This window comes from Pistacia vera, unplaced genomic scaffold (assembly GCF_008641045.1).
Source record: "Pistacia vera cultivar Batoury unplaced genomic scaffold, PisVer_v2 Contig656, whole genome shotgun sequence".
Classification (NCBI taxonomy): Eukaryota; Viridiplantae; Streptophyta; class Magnoliopsida; order Sapindales; family Anacardiaceae; genus Pistacia; species Pistacia vera.
Genome location: NW_022196508.1, coordinates 1,116,209 through 1,128,731, shown reverse-complemented (window position 1 = coordinate 1,128,731; position 12,523 = coordinate 1,116,209). Strand labels below are relative to the sequence as shown.

General features: G+C 34.3%; 1 long non-coding RNA gene and 1 pseudogene across 2 annotated transcripts; one reads left to right on the top strand and one right to left on the bottom strand.

The window, feature by feature from the left end:
• On the bottom strand, positions 1-2,965 carry LOC116112048. 2 transcript variants are annotated; one of them, XR_004125166.1, is made up of 3 exons: positions 2,561-2,965; positions 816-848; positions 1-42 (listed from the first exon to the last, which is right to left on the bottom strand). It is a non-coding gene; the product is annotated as an uncharacterized LOC116112048 (long non-coding RNA). The 2 variants fall into 2 exon arrangements; XR_004125167.1 differs by lacking the exon at positions 1-42 and adding an exon at positions 84-408.
• A 4,340-nt stretch (positions 2,966-7,305) lies between these two features.
• Positions 7,306-12,523, top strand: LOC116112123 (annotated as a pseudogene).

The following is a 12,523-nucleotide window of genomic DNA, read 5'->3' as shown; positions in this document are numbered from 1 at the left end:
AGTCAACCCAACCGTGGCGACAGCTAATCCTATCAATCCCCCCTACATAGCACAACAAACATCCTAAATAAAATGAAAAATAAGACCTCAATATATACAGTACAGTAAACAGTGAGTAATAACAGGACTTGTACCAAAATTACACATCTATCTGTCATTCCAGTTACTGAATGTAATAACTCATATTTTCATATGAATTTCAAACTTCTTCTAGCATAATAATTCTGTATTTTCCACTATAATTTACAAATTTAAGGTTAAATGTGGCATGCATAATCTTGTAATTCATAAGCATATAATATTGTACTTTACAAAAACCTCCACATAGCAATTTAAATTAAAATTAAATGCATGAGAGTGCGACCTTCCAATCCCCAGTGAAAATATGACACTTTTCTTCTCCGCTATCTGGTAACAACCACCAATCACTTCAATCAAATCACAAAACTCACAACACGCTTATAAGTCTCAGAAGACTAAACAAAAATATAAGATTCTAGTACCAAGCAGAAGGGCCACTAAAGAAGAATAAATAGCAATGGATCAATACAAAATGCCCTATCACAAAAATTTGCACAACTACCAACCTTAATTAGTACCACGTTTAAAACAAAATACAAATAATCAGTGAAATCCATCACAATTATCAGAATTACAATCACGAAATAATTATTGGTTTGGAGATATCATAATAGTAGTACACTCCCAGCTGAGTTAATGACCTGGAGCATTGCAATACTAGAAAAAGCAGAATATAAAAATGTAGAAGTATAAAAAACCCAACCCCAACAAACCAAATTTGATTAATTCATTACCTTTTTGAGGCGTATCATTCTCATCATCCGGCTCTGAAACACTGAAACATCAACAAAAGAGACAGCTCATTAATTGTTATCATGCACGCTATATTGAAATAAAAACAAAATCCCAATTCTTAGAAGCCAAAATAGTTACCTTTTTAAGGCTCCAGATTCTGATCTTCATACTTTGAAACATCAATAGTAAAATTATCAGGTGGTGTTGCTTGTGCCAGATCAGTTTTAGCAACAACGGGCGCGGTCTCTAGATCAGGCGATGAAAACTCTAGGGAGCTGAAAAATAAAAACCTAAAAGCTAGACCTGAATCTCCAACTGGGAAGATGAAATTCCTCTGCAGCTTTGGTGGGAAAATGAGAGAGAGCGCGAAACTGACTTTGGGCAGAATGTGAAAGGATTAACACGTTTCAAGCGTTTGCATGTGAATGTAAATGGTCTCAGTTTTGAAGGGACCTTTGATGCCCCAATTATACGATACCATATGTCTAATAACATTTTATTATGCCCTAATTACATGATGCTATTTGTCTAATAATATTCCATCCTGTCAACGGGATATTCAGAACAATTTATACGTATTTCAATTAATCTTTCAGGTCTTGAAGTTGACAGTCTGATAAATCCCCTCAATAGCCACCTATATATTACTTCAACTTAAATGTATCTTATTTCTCTTACAAAATTAGTGTTATAACAAATTATATACCTACAATTTATCATCATCTAAAATAATTATGATTGATTTGTCAATTAGAATATTTATTCCAATATTTAGAAGAAAAAAAGCTATTTTTAAGAATTCTTGTTACATAATTTCTATTTTCTCTTTAAAAGAAACATGTTATATCAAGAAATACTTTTTCTCTAATTCTTCTTGCCCATCAAAGCTTATATGAAGTCTATCCAATAAATCTTTATCACAATCTCTTCTAGTCTTTTCAATGCACGGTATATGAACTTTTCTTCCTCCGAATAAAAAAAAGGGCCCAAAGTTTGAAGACCTAATAGAAGACCATTAGCTCCCTGAATTTTATGAAGGCTTGTTTGACTAATGTGGACTAATATATTAACCATACATATCAACTAATAATAATGATTAAAAAAAAAAATCCTATATTCATCCATTGTCTTGGGTCACGTCATTTGTATGCGAGAATTTGTGTATTAAATTTATATTAATAAAAATAATAATGTTCATTTTGGTGTAATTGAATAGAGGCCTCGATTTTGAGACGAGAGCTAAAGCAATTACCTTAATTACCTACCCTTTTAGTTAGTCGTGTGGTTAGATTTACGCGTTAACAGGATAACCATAAACCATAACCCTAACAAGTGATAAAAATATGTTATCAAAATTAATTTGACATAGAAGTTTGAGAGGCTTACATTAAAAATAGGACCAAGAAGAGCAATGTTCCAGGACAATCTCCAAGAATGGAGTTCACGAACTTGAATTACAGCTATGATTATTGCAAATAAACCTCCAGATAAGCTTGTGTGTAATGTCAGAGTTATTGGTGCTGGGTACTTCGTGATAGCTAAAGCCTGTATATTTTTTCATAAATAACATTAATATTATTCAAACGATTGTCTATATATTATCAAAAATCTAGATTACGTTTATTAGCATTAGGGATGACGGTTTAACACCGTCTATTAATACTAAAAGACAAAATTCAGTCTACCGATGATTGATATTTGTAAACCAAGTTCANAATGGTAAATTTTTTGCATCTACAGTTACCTTTTTAAGGCTCCAGATTCTGATCTTCATACTCTCCAACATCAATTGTAAAATTAGCAGGTGGTGTTGCTTGTGCCACATCAATTTTAGCAACAACGGGCGTGGTCTCTAAATCAGGCGATGCAAACTCTTGGGAGCTGAAAAATAAAAAACTAAAAGCTAGACCTGAATCTCCAACTGGGAAGATGAAATTTCTCTGCAGCTTTGGTGGGAAAATGAGAGAGAGCGCGAAACTGATTTAGGCAAACCTGTTTTCTGGTGAATGTGAAAGGATTAACACGTTTCAAGCGTTTGCATGTGAATGTAAATGGTCTCAGTTTACGAGAAAATTAATCAAGTTTTGAATGGACCTTTGATGCCCCAATTATATGATACCATATCGCTAATAACAATTTATTATGCCAAGACTTTTGATGCCCTAATTACATGATGCTTCTTGTCTAATAATATTCCACCATGTCAAAATAAAGGAATTTGAGAGTTTCAAAATGGTCACATATAGTCTATGCCTCAAAAGTGAAAAGGATGTTCGCGAAAATTTGTAAGTATCTCAATTAATCCCCCAAATCTTGAAGTTGGCAGTCGGATAAATCTCTTTAGTGGTCATCTCTATTAGCAATTCAGGTGGATCAAACTTAGGACCTCCTCAGTAATACACTCAAGAATCCTAGTTGATAGTTGGACTACCCAGTGGTGGTTAGATTGAACTATATATTATTTCAACTTAAATGTATCTTATTTCTCTTACAAAATTAGTGTTGTAACAAATCATTTACCCACAATTTATCGTCATCTAAAATAATTACAATTGATTTGTCAATTAGAATATTTATTCCAATAATTAGAAAAAAAAAAAAAAAACTATTTTCAAGAATTCTTGGGTGCGTTTGGCACATTATTTCTACCCATATTCCTAATCCTATTCCCCGAATATTGTTTGGCACATTACTTGAGAAATATTAGTATATTTTTTAATTACTTTTAGTCCCCTTAAGTTTATTAATTTCATAAATACCCCCAGAAAAAAGTTTACAAATTAACAAAAACACCCCCTAAACCCATACTTGCCAGATTCCGGCAACCACCGTATGTGGTAGCTGGAATCTGTCACAACAGCCTACACCACAACCGAAATTGGCCGGTAATTCACTGATCTGATGGCCATATATATCTTTTGCGGCCGTCGACGGCCAGATCTGGCCTTAGATCTAGCTTTTTCCAGCCAGATCCATGGTGGGTCTGGCTGGAAAAGTCCATATCAACGCCCTACCCGTCAAATCCGACTGGTCTGTGTCGTAACGCAATTTTTCACCCAGATTTCAGCGGTGGTGGCTAGAATCTAGCGCTACGGGTGGTGGGGGTATTTTTGTCATTTTATAAACATTTTATATATTATGGTGTTTAGTTAAATTAGTAAACCTATGAGGTTTTTTTCATAAATTTTTAAATCTTACCACGTAATACTTCCCTATTCAACTATCCAATATTATTTTCAAAATCTTGTCCAAAATAATAAAACAAAAGGACCACTTGTTACATAATTTCTATTTTCTCTTTAAAAGAAACATGTTACATCAAGAAATACTTTTTCTCTAATTCTTCATGCCCATCAAAGATTATTTAAAGTCTATCCAATAAATCTTTATCACAATCTCTTTCTAGTCTTTTCAATGCACCGTATCTGAACTTTTCTTCCTCCGGGAAAAAAACAAGGGCCCAAAACTTGAAGACCTAATGGAAGAGACCGTTAGCATACTGTGCAACACATTTGGATAGCTCCCTAAATTTTATGAAGGCTTGTTTGACTAATGTGGACTAATATATTAACCATACAGATCAACTAATAATAATGATTAAAAAAAAAAACCTATAATTTTTTTGGGTCTTGTTAAAAAGTGATGTAATGATATAAAAAAAATTAAAAAACCTATATTTTTTGTTTGTTTTGAATAATACGACACCACACAAACCACTTCTCACAACACTTTCTCTCCCAACCTTGACATGACATGCTTACCAATTAGTAGTTCAAACGGATCTCACATGGGTCCCATTAATTAATACCAAGTTGACTCATTGTGAAATGTACACATAGGATTATGAGAAAAGTTTGATGAAAAAATGTTGTTATAATATTATTTATTTATGTTTTTGGTCTATTAAAGAGTGATGTAATGATTAAAAAAAACTGTATTTTTTTTTTTTGGTCTTTTTGAATAGTGATGTTAAACTTTCACTCAATCACACCGTCGACGTGAAAGCATGTCTTGGTCGCTTGCCATAATAGGTCCCACCTAGCCATTTGTGCGATACCAATCAACCTTTTAAAACCCAACCCTGGGTGAAACCGCACAAAATTTCCATCCGTCCCAGTTTCACGATGACAAAAACTTTTAAAATTAAAGCAACACAACCCTAAAAATAGCAGGATCCTATAGGTTTTGAAATTTATCAAACATACTAATACAAATACGACCGGCAATTGAGGCTCGGCGACACGCCCGATCACCCCTCATCGTCCCTTGAGCCATTCCCATTAAAATATACCAAGATCTGGCCTAAATAGATTTGATTGTCGGCCAGATCTCACCGAGTCCGGCATCGACATTCCAGGCCAGGATGCCACAACGTCGACGTCGAAAACCCTGCCCCTCACCTAGAAATTACTCTATCTTCATTCGACAAAACCCATCTCACCACACCACCCGTTAGCCTTTCAATGCATGAAAAAAACCAATTGTTGTGCGGCTAGTTTTGTTCAATTTGGGTCGTTTACTCATCGGAAATCAACTCTGTCACCCACATTGCATTCACCGGAACTTTATCGCAAAACCCCAACTCCGACATGCAATGTTTTCGATTATCCTCCAAATCCTAGGGTTTAGGTGAATAGGAAAAATATAACCCGGCCACGATTTAAGCTCCAGAGTCCCGATTGAAAACGTTCAACCGACGGTGGGGCTTGTTTTAAAAAAACATTGAAACCAATGACAAGGGGTGCCAAATCGAGGTTAGGAGTAGATGTTGTAAGAGGAGAGTTGTGGACGATAACAGTATTGCTTTTAAAAGGCACTGGTATTCTGTAAACATCATTTTTGACTGACCTCTAAATATGAAAAAAGTTAAATTATGTCATGCATTTTTTGTGTTAATATTGTAGTTATTAAAACAAAAAACAGATATTTAATTCAAAGTCCTCTGGAAGCTGAATAGTCTTCTATAAGAAGCCTTATTCATTAAAGTCTTAGAGTAGAGAGAGTTAATCTAGTATTTTCGACGATAGAAATGAATCAAGGACTGAAAACCAAGGGGTAAAATAATTATATCATGATGACCATGAGATAATAATTAAAATAGCAATATTAAAAATAAAAATTACAACTGATACGTATTATTTTAATTTTATATTACTTATAATCTTTCTCTTTCTCTTTTCCCTCCAAAGAGTTATACAACCAGATAACTATCAATATTGCTCCAGAATTCTGAAATATTTGAAATTAAATTAATTAGTTTAATTACTGAAAAATGATAGACTGATCAACAAGTAAGTACTAATATATTCACGAATTAATAAAATTTAAACATACCCGCCCAAGTCAGGGCATCTCCTACTCAAATTCTAAATCTATAATGGCGGAAATTATTGTCGACTAAAGGCCTAAATGCTGTCAATTGAAAACTGGACTTCCTTCTCACCACCCCAATGTTTGAACATAAACTGACTCTCCTTGAACCTATTAATGGCGATAAATTTAAGTCATGATTTAAAAATGAGTAATATAGATATATCAACTTACTTCTCAATAGATTTTCCCACTTCATGAATATAGATTGTTCCTAGTGCAAGCAAATTGGTTCATGACTAGGCCCAGTGCATGCATCACTAATATACTGTAAATTATACAGTCAATCCCCACCATTAATTGTTTTGTTTTGTAAATCAATACATTCGAAAGTAAGAATTATAAATACCTTACATCCAGTTTTATAGAACAACAATTAGAGTACTGAACATGTACTTCTCTTTCAATAAGTTTTTTTTTGTTTTTTTTTTTTTTTTGATACTCGGTGGTGTTCATTGCTCGTTTACTCACATTTTACTTTGAAGTTAACGACAGATATCCTCTAATGATCATCTTATAGCAATGAGTGTGATCAATACAGACCTCTTGGTAATACACTCACAAGTCTAAATTGACGATTGACCACCACACCCACCCAAGGGTTTGGTGTTTCTGGATTGTAAATCCAGTAAAATACTTTGTCAAATATATAACAGAGAGAAAGAGGAAAATCTTAGATGTTGGCTATGATTCATTAATTGAATGGTCGTGACTCCAAAGACAATCCAAGTATAACTAATCCAGTAACTAAGGTTACCATCCGACTACAAGGGGAGGTTACAAATGTTTTTGGACCGTCACTAATGGTTATAGTTAAGGTGCACTCATGGATGCTTAACCCAATATTCTAATTACTATAATGAAAATTAGTTCAATGAATAAATTGTTGATCATGAGATGTAAAAAAATTAATTAAAAAGTTGACTTTATGACTCATAAGCAATTGAAAGATAAGTCCTCCGTATAACGAATTTAGGGCATGTTTGATCCAATATGTATAGCATTAAACAAATCACATAACATTGCATTGTATTATATTATATAAGATGTTGTATGATGTTTAGTAGAATATTGCGTTGCATTATTTTTAACTATACCATATTTGGTATATGAGATTACATGTATAATATTGGCTTTTTGTTTTAACATAAATTCATTTATTAAAAACTAATATATTTTTAATTATTATGTACTAATAATTAAAAAAAAAAAGTCAAAAGATGAACGTGTTAGTATCAATATTGATTAACGGAAATCAAAACACTGTTCAACACAGACCTTTGGTCAAACAATGGTCAATGTAGTTTGACCTGCCTTGCAAATTAATTATAAATATAAACTAATTAGTAGCTATTTGCTTAAAATTATTGTTGAGTGAATTACATAAGTATTCCAATTTTACTTCTCATTATTTTAGACTCGAATTGTTTAATACTAGGAGTTTTGTCACAAACCAACATTAATATTTGTGGATACAGGTTCGAATATATGCTATGTTGCCAACTACCCTAATTTCACTATATAGTGAAATCCACTTTTAGTGTAGTTGTTCACATTCGATAGACAATCAAATTTCTCATAACAAACTATTTTTTTCGTTAAGAACAGAGTATAATGACTAAATTCTTTTTTGCTATTTTTGTGTGGTTCTTTTTACATAGAATTGTACTTATCAAGGGAAATCTATAACAATGATTACCTTTTTTATATTGTTCTATTTGAAAATTGTACTGAAATGAAGTTTTGCCCTAGAAGTCTACACCTCTAACTCATTATCTGATGGGGTAACAGTACCACGTTCCAAAAATACTGGAGAAATGGTATTCTTCAAAATTATGGATGAATGATATTGTCCGAGAAATAGTAATACTGTTGGCTAGGTTTTATGTTTTACAAAACACCCCTTTTCAACTTCATGCTTCTTCGCCAACGCCTCCAACTCTCACTCGCCAATGTCGCCATCTCTCCACTTCCTCTTCATCCACCAAAATCCACTTCTTCACACGACAAATGAAATCAAAACGACGCTCCCTCTCCAACTCTCTCGTGGGGGAGAGGCGGTCAGGCCAGTTGGGCGGTGGCATTGAAGAAGTGAGACTAACCAGCCCCAGTTGCAAACCTCAGTCTTTCTCTACCCTTTACCATCTCCAAACTTCCGGTCGACTTGTTCAGAAAGATTCTGAAGTGGTTCGGGTTCTAGTTTGAATATTTCATGTGGGTTGTTTCATAGGGGGTTGGGGTTGTGGATGGAAAGCTGTGGGTTTGGGGGAAAGGAGATGGTGGGAGACTTGGTTTTGGGCATGAAAATTCTGTGTTGTGCCTAGTTTGAACCCTTATTTGGGTGATGATCCTGTTCATGTGTTGTCTTGGTGGAGTTCACTCTGTTGCTTGACTTCACTTGGGAAGATTTTCCTTGGTCAGTGATGTAATAGCAACTCTACATTCATTATTTGTTCATTGATTGAGTGTTTGTTTGGTGTGAAGGTTTCAACATCGGTTGCTTAGGCATAAATTAAAGCTTATTGAGTTATTAGAGTGTATGTATGGTTGAGTAATCACAGGTAAAAAGTGCTTTTTTCAGAAGTAAATTAGCAAAAAGGCATACAAAAACATCACTTTTATTTAGTGTTGCAACAAGAGTTGTTTTGTTTGGAGTCCATACAATTATGATCTTAAATTTGGAGTATGAATCTTGCAGGGGTAATTTAATCTCTAACCAAAAAATTGGGTATGGTATTTAATATTTTTAAAAGAGCTTATTGGGGAAGTTAGTTGACATGACATAGCACTCTCCTGAATTGCAACCAAAGGACTAATAAAAGAGAAAGCAAAAGGCTTTATCATATATGGAATCGCATTTGATCAACAGAGCATTTTCCTTTCTTATTTAGTAAAATGAGGATGTTGAAGCAACTAAGTGTTGTTATTCAAGATTTAGAATATAACTATGTCAGTTTAACTGGTTGGCCGATAATTAATGATGTGCTTGTGCTTGATTGGATAAATATCAGGAGAAGAGAGTTGTGTGCACATATTCATCCACATTGTTGTGTCACAACGTGTTTAGCCTGATAATACAATGGCTCTTCATTAAAAGTTTGCAGGGGTTATGGTGGTTTTGGTGCACTTGGACATTTGTCTATCATAGAGAGTTGTTTCCTAGATTGTGGAAGGTTCTGGAATGGGAAAATACGGCACATCGCAACCAGTGGGACACATACTGCTGCATAAACTGAATCAGGTGTTCTTCTTAACTGACCCTGTTTTCTGTATGGAAATTCTTTACATGTATATACTATTGGGTTCTTCTCTTAACCTGGACTAAATTTATATGAGTTTTGATTTAACTTCGAAACAGCCCTCTTGAACTATAATGTGGAAACATATCAATCTAGTACTGAGAACAAATGAATGGAAATATTTCAAATGTTTGTAGTTTATGTATTCTTGCATTTTGGGTTTCTAGTTGTTCTTTATGAGAAGATGATTCATATTGCCTTCATATTGTTACAGAAAGAATAAGAAAGAGGGCTGTCAAATATCTTAATCATCTATTATTGAATATAGGGGAACTTTACACTTGGGGTCGAGATGAAGGAGATGGAAGAACTGGGCCTTGGTCTGGTCCAGGCCCTAATGAGGGAGGGAGCTTAGTATCCCTTCTAAGGTCAAAGCATTACCTGTATCTGTGGCTGCTGTTTCTTGTGGTGGCTTTTTTACAACAGTGTGACAGAGGAAGGGCAACTTTGGAATTGGGGAGGTAAAGATATCAACTCTTTGTCTTATTTTCCTCCTTATCTCTAGCCAATTGCAGTTTAGTTACTTTCATTTATTTGTTCGGAATAGTTGCACAATTCTGGATATCACTCTCTTAAGTTTTCAACTTGATGAAATTCCATTTATCTGCTTGTGTAACATTACAATGACATCATTTACACATTGTCAGTGTTCTGCTCAGCAAGTTCTAACTATGAGCTTGGAAGAGGTGATAAGGTTGGTGGTTGGAGACCCAAGCCAATTCCTAGCCTTGAAGGTGTTTTATCATTCAGATAGCAAGTGGTGGCTATCACTCCTTGCATTAACTGGTAAAATAATTGCTTTAATTGATGGCAACCTTATTAAATCCACCTCACTTGTCACCCCCTCTTCCTATTCTGGCTGTATACTATATGGTTTCATTTTTATGTATAATTTCAGATGAGGCAAAGTTCTTTCTTGGGGATATGGTGGAAATGGTCAGTTGGGTCATTTTAACCGAAAATGAAAGTACCTGTGGTGATAGGCTTTAGCTGATAGACGTGTAGTTACACGCTTGTGGGGGCTCATCCTCAGCAGCCATAACAGGTCCTTGATATTTCATCACCCAATCCTACAATCTTCCAAAGTACTATAGTTATCCGATCTCATAATAGCACAGAAATGAGGTTTGAGGATTATCTTTTAGTATTAACTAAGTTGAAAGATACTTAATTTAATAAAATCAAATATTTGGATATCATTATGAAACAATATTTTTATGCAAATCAAATAAATAAAACTCATGATTATATATTTGTTTTTACCATATTGTTTGATAATTTGCTATATATTCAGATAAGGGAAGTTGTACATGTGGGAAATGCCAAAGATTCTCAATGGGAGTTCCTGGGTTGCCAGAGGTACAACTGTGTCCTGTTGAAGTCAAGTTTCTAAGGAGGATGATGGATTGGGACCCCACAAGGTGTTATCTGTTGCAGTGGTGCATCTCATGCCATGGTTTGGTTTCAAGGTCATGTTGTTTAAAGATGGTCTACTAATCGAAAGGTTTTCTAACTCATATAGACACAACAAACAAGTTGTATCGTTTAAAAGCTCAAACAGAGGCTAGAACAGATGTGTAGAATCTGAGGATAGGATAAGTTCTTTAAGTTATAAAATATTGCCAAAGCATTTAGGAGGTGAATTCAGGTTGCTACTGGTTAGTCATAAGTGGAGCTTCACTTGACAATTGCTGACTCATAACTGCTTTTGTTTGAATCCTTTAATGAATTAATTATCTGGGAAGACTAAAGATTTTGACTTATAAGCTCCTGTCACAAATGCAAGTTACCTTCTAATTGTTCCCTCTCATTGTATGCATCTCTCATTACATATTAGTTTATTGACATTCTTTTTGTTGAAAGTTTATTGCAAACATGACTACTTTTTCCTTTTAATTGTTGATCATATTGCTAGTTGCTTTTATTTGAAGTGGCATGAGAAAGATTTGCGATGATTTTAATAAGAAAGCATGCAAATAAATTATGTTTGCTAGGTGCATTTGATGCCTGCTAGAATATCTTTGGTTTTGTGTATGATCTTTGATGCTCTGGAATGTGGACAATATTATAAAGTGATAAATTTAAGTGGGTATTTTCGAGAAAAACATAGAATATCACAAGATATCATGTCAGTCAGTACAAGTCCATGTATATATGTTGTCTGAGAATTTTTTTTTTTTTACCATCCATTTTTATACAATGAGATCGTGATTAAACTGATATCTTGTGTATGCATATATTGATTTGTGATATCATTAATGCGTATCCCTGGTAAATAAACTTTTTCGTTCTTGAAGAAGTAAAGGGTAGAATTTGCCTAATGTTGGCAGATCTCATAGGAGTTCCTATTAGACCCTCTTACTGCAAAAATCAAAATTCAGAGAAAAAACTTGTGACTGATCATAGAGGGAGTTACAAACCTTTGTAAAGAAGCTATTATTAAGAATGTGCTTTAAACACTAACTCAGCTCCACTTGTCGGTTTGTTTGATAGTTTGTCATCAATTGTAATGTGAAAAACTGTGTCCTTCTTATTGTTTTCCTTAAATTGCAGATGTTTCGTCTCTCGTGTTGTTACATTCCAGGTCGATGATGAATGGAAAGAGTTTGAAGAGTTTGATTCGATTTATATAATTCCTGGTTATTTAATCCAATTCTAGCAGAATTTGCCTTTGTTTGTTTAACAAGTTGGTGATGATACATTGTGAGATTGAAGAAGATTCAAGAGACCAAAGATATGTCAACACTTACACAGAGCTGGAGGCTTATGCTGTCAAGTTTTGTTGATGATTTTGAAGACGATTAATCAATATGTTTACACGGTTGGGCCGCTTATTGATGTGAAGGGAGAGTGTTAAATTGTTTCGGTGATGATCAGGAAAAGTGGATCATGAAATGGCTGATGATCAATCTGATTCATCAGTTGTTTTCTTGGCTCGAGGCCTAGAGTTGATGAGAGAAGTGAAAGAAAATAGCACTCGGGTGGAGCAATGTGGTCAAAAATTTTGTGGTCCTTACGCAAGCCGCACCAAAGGATAA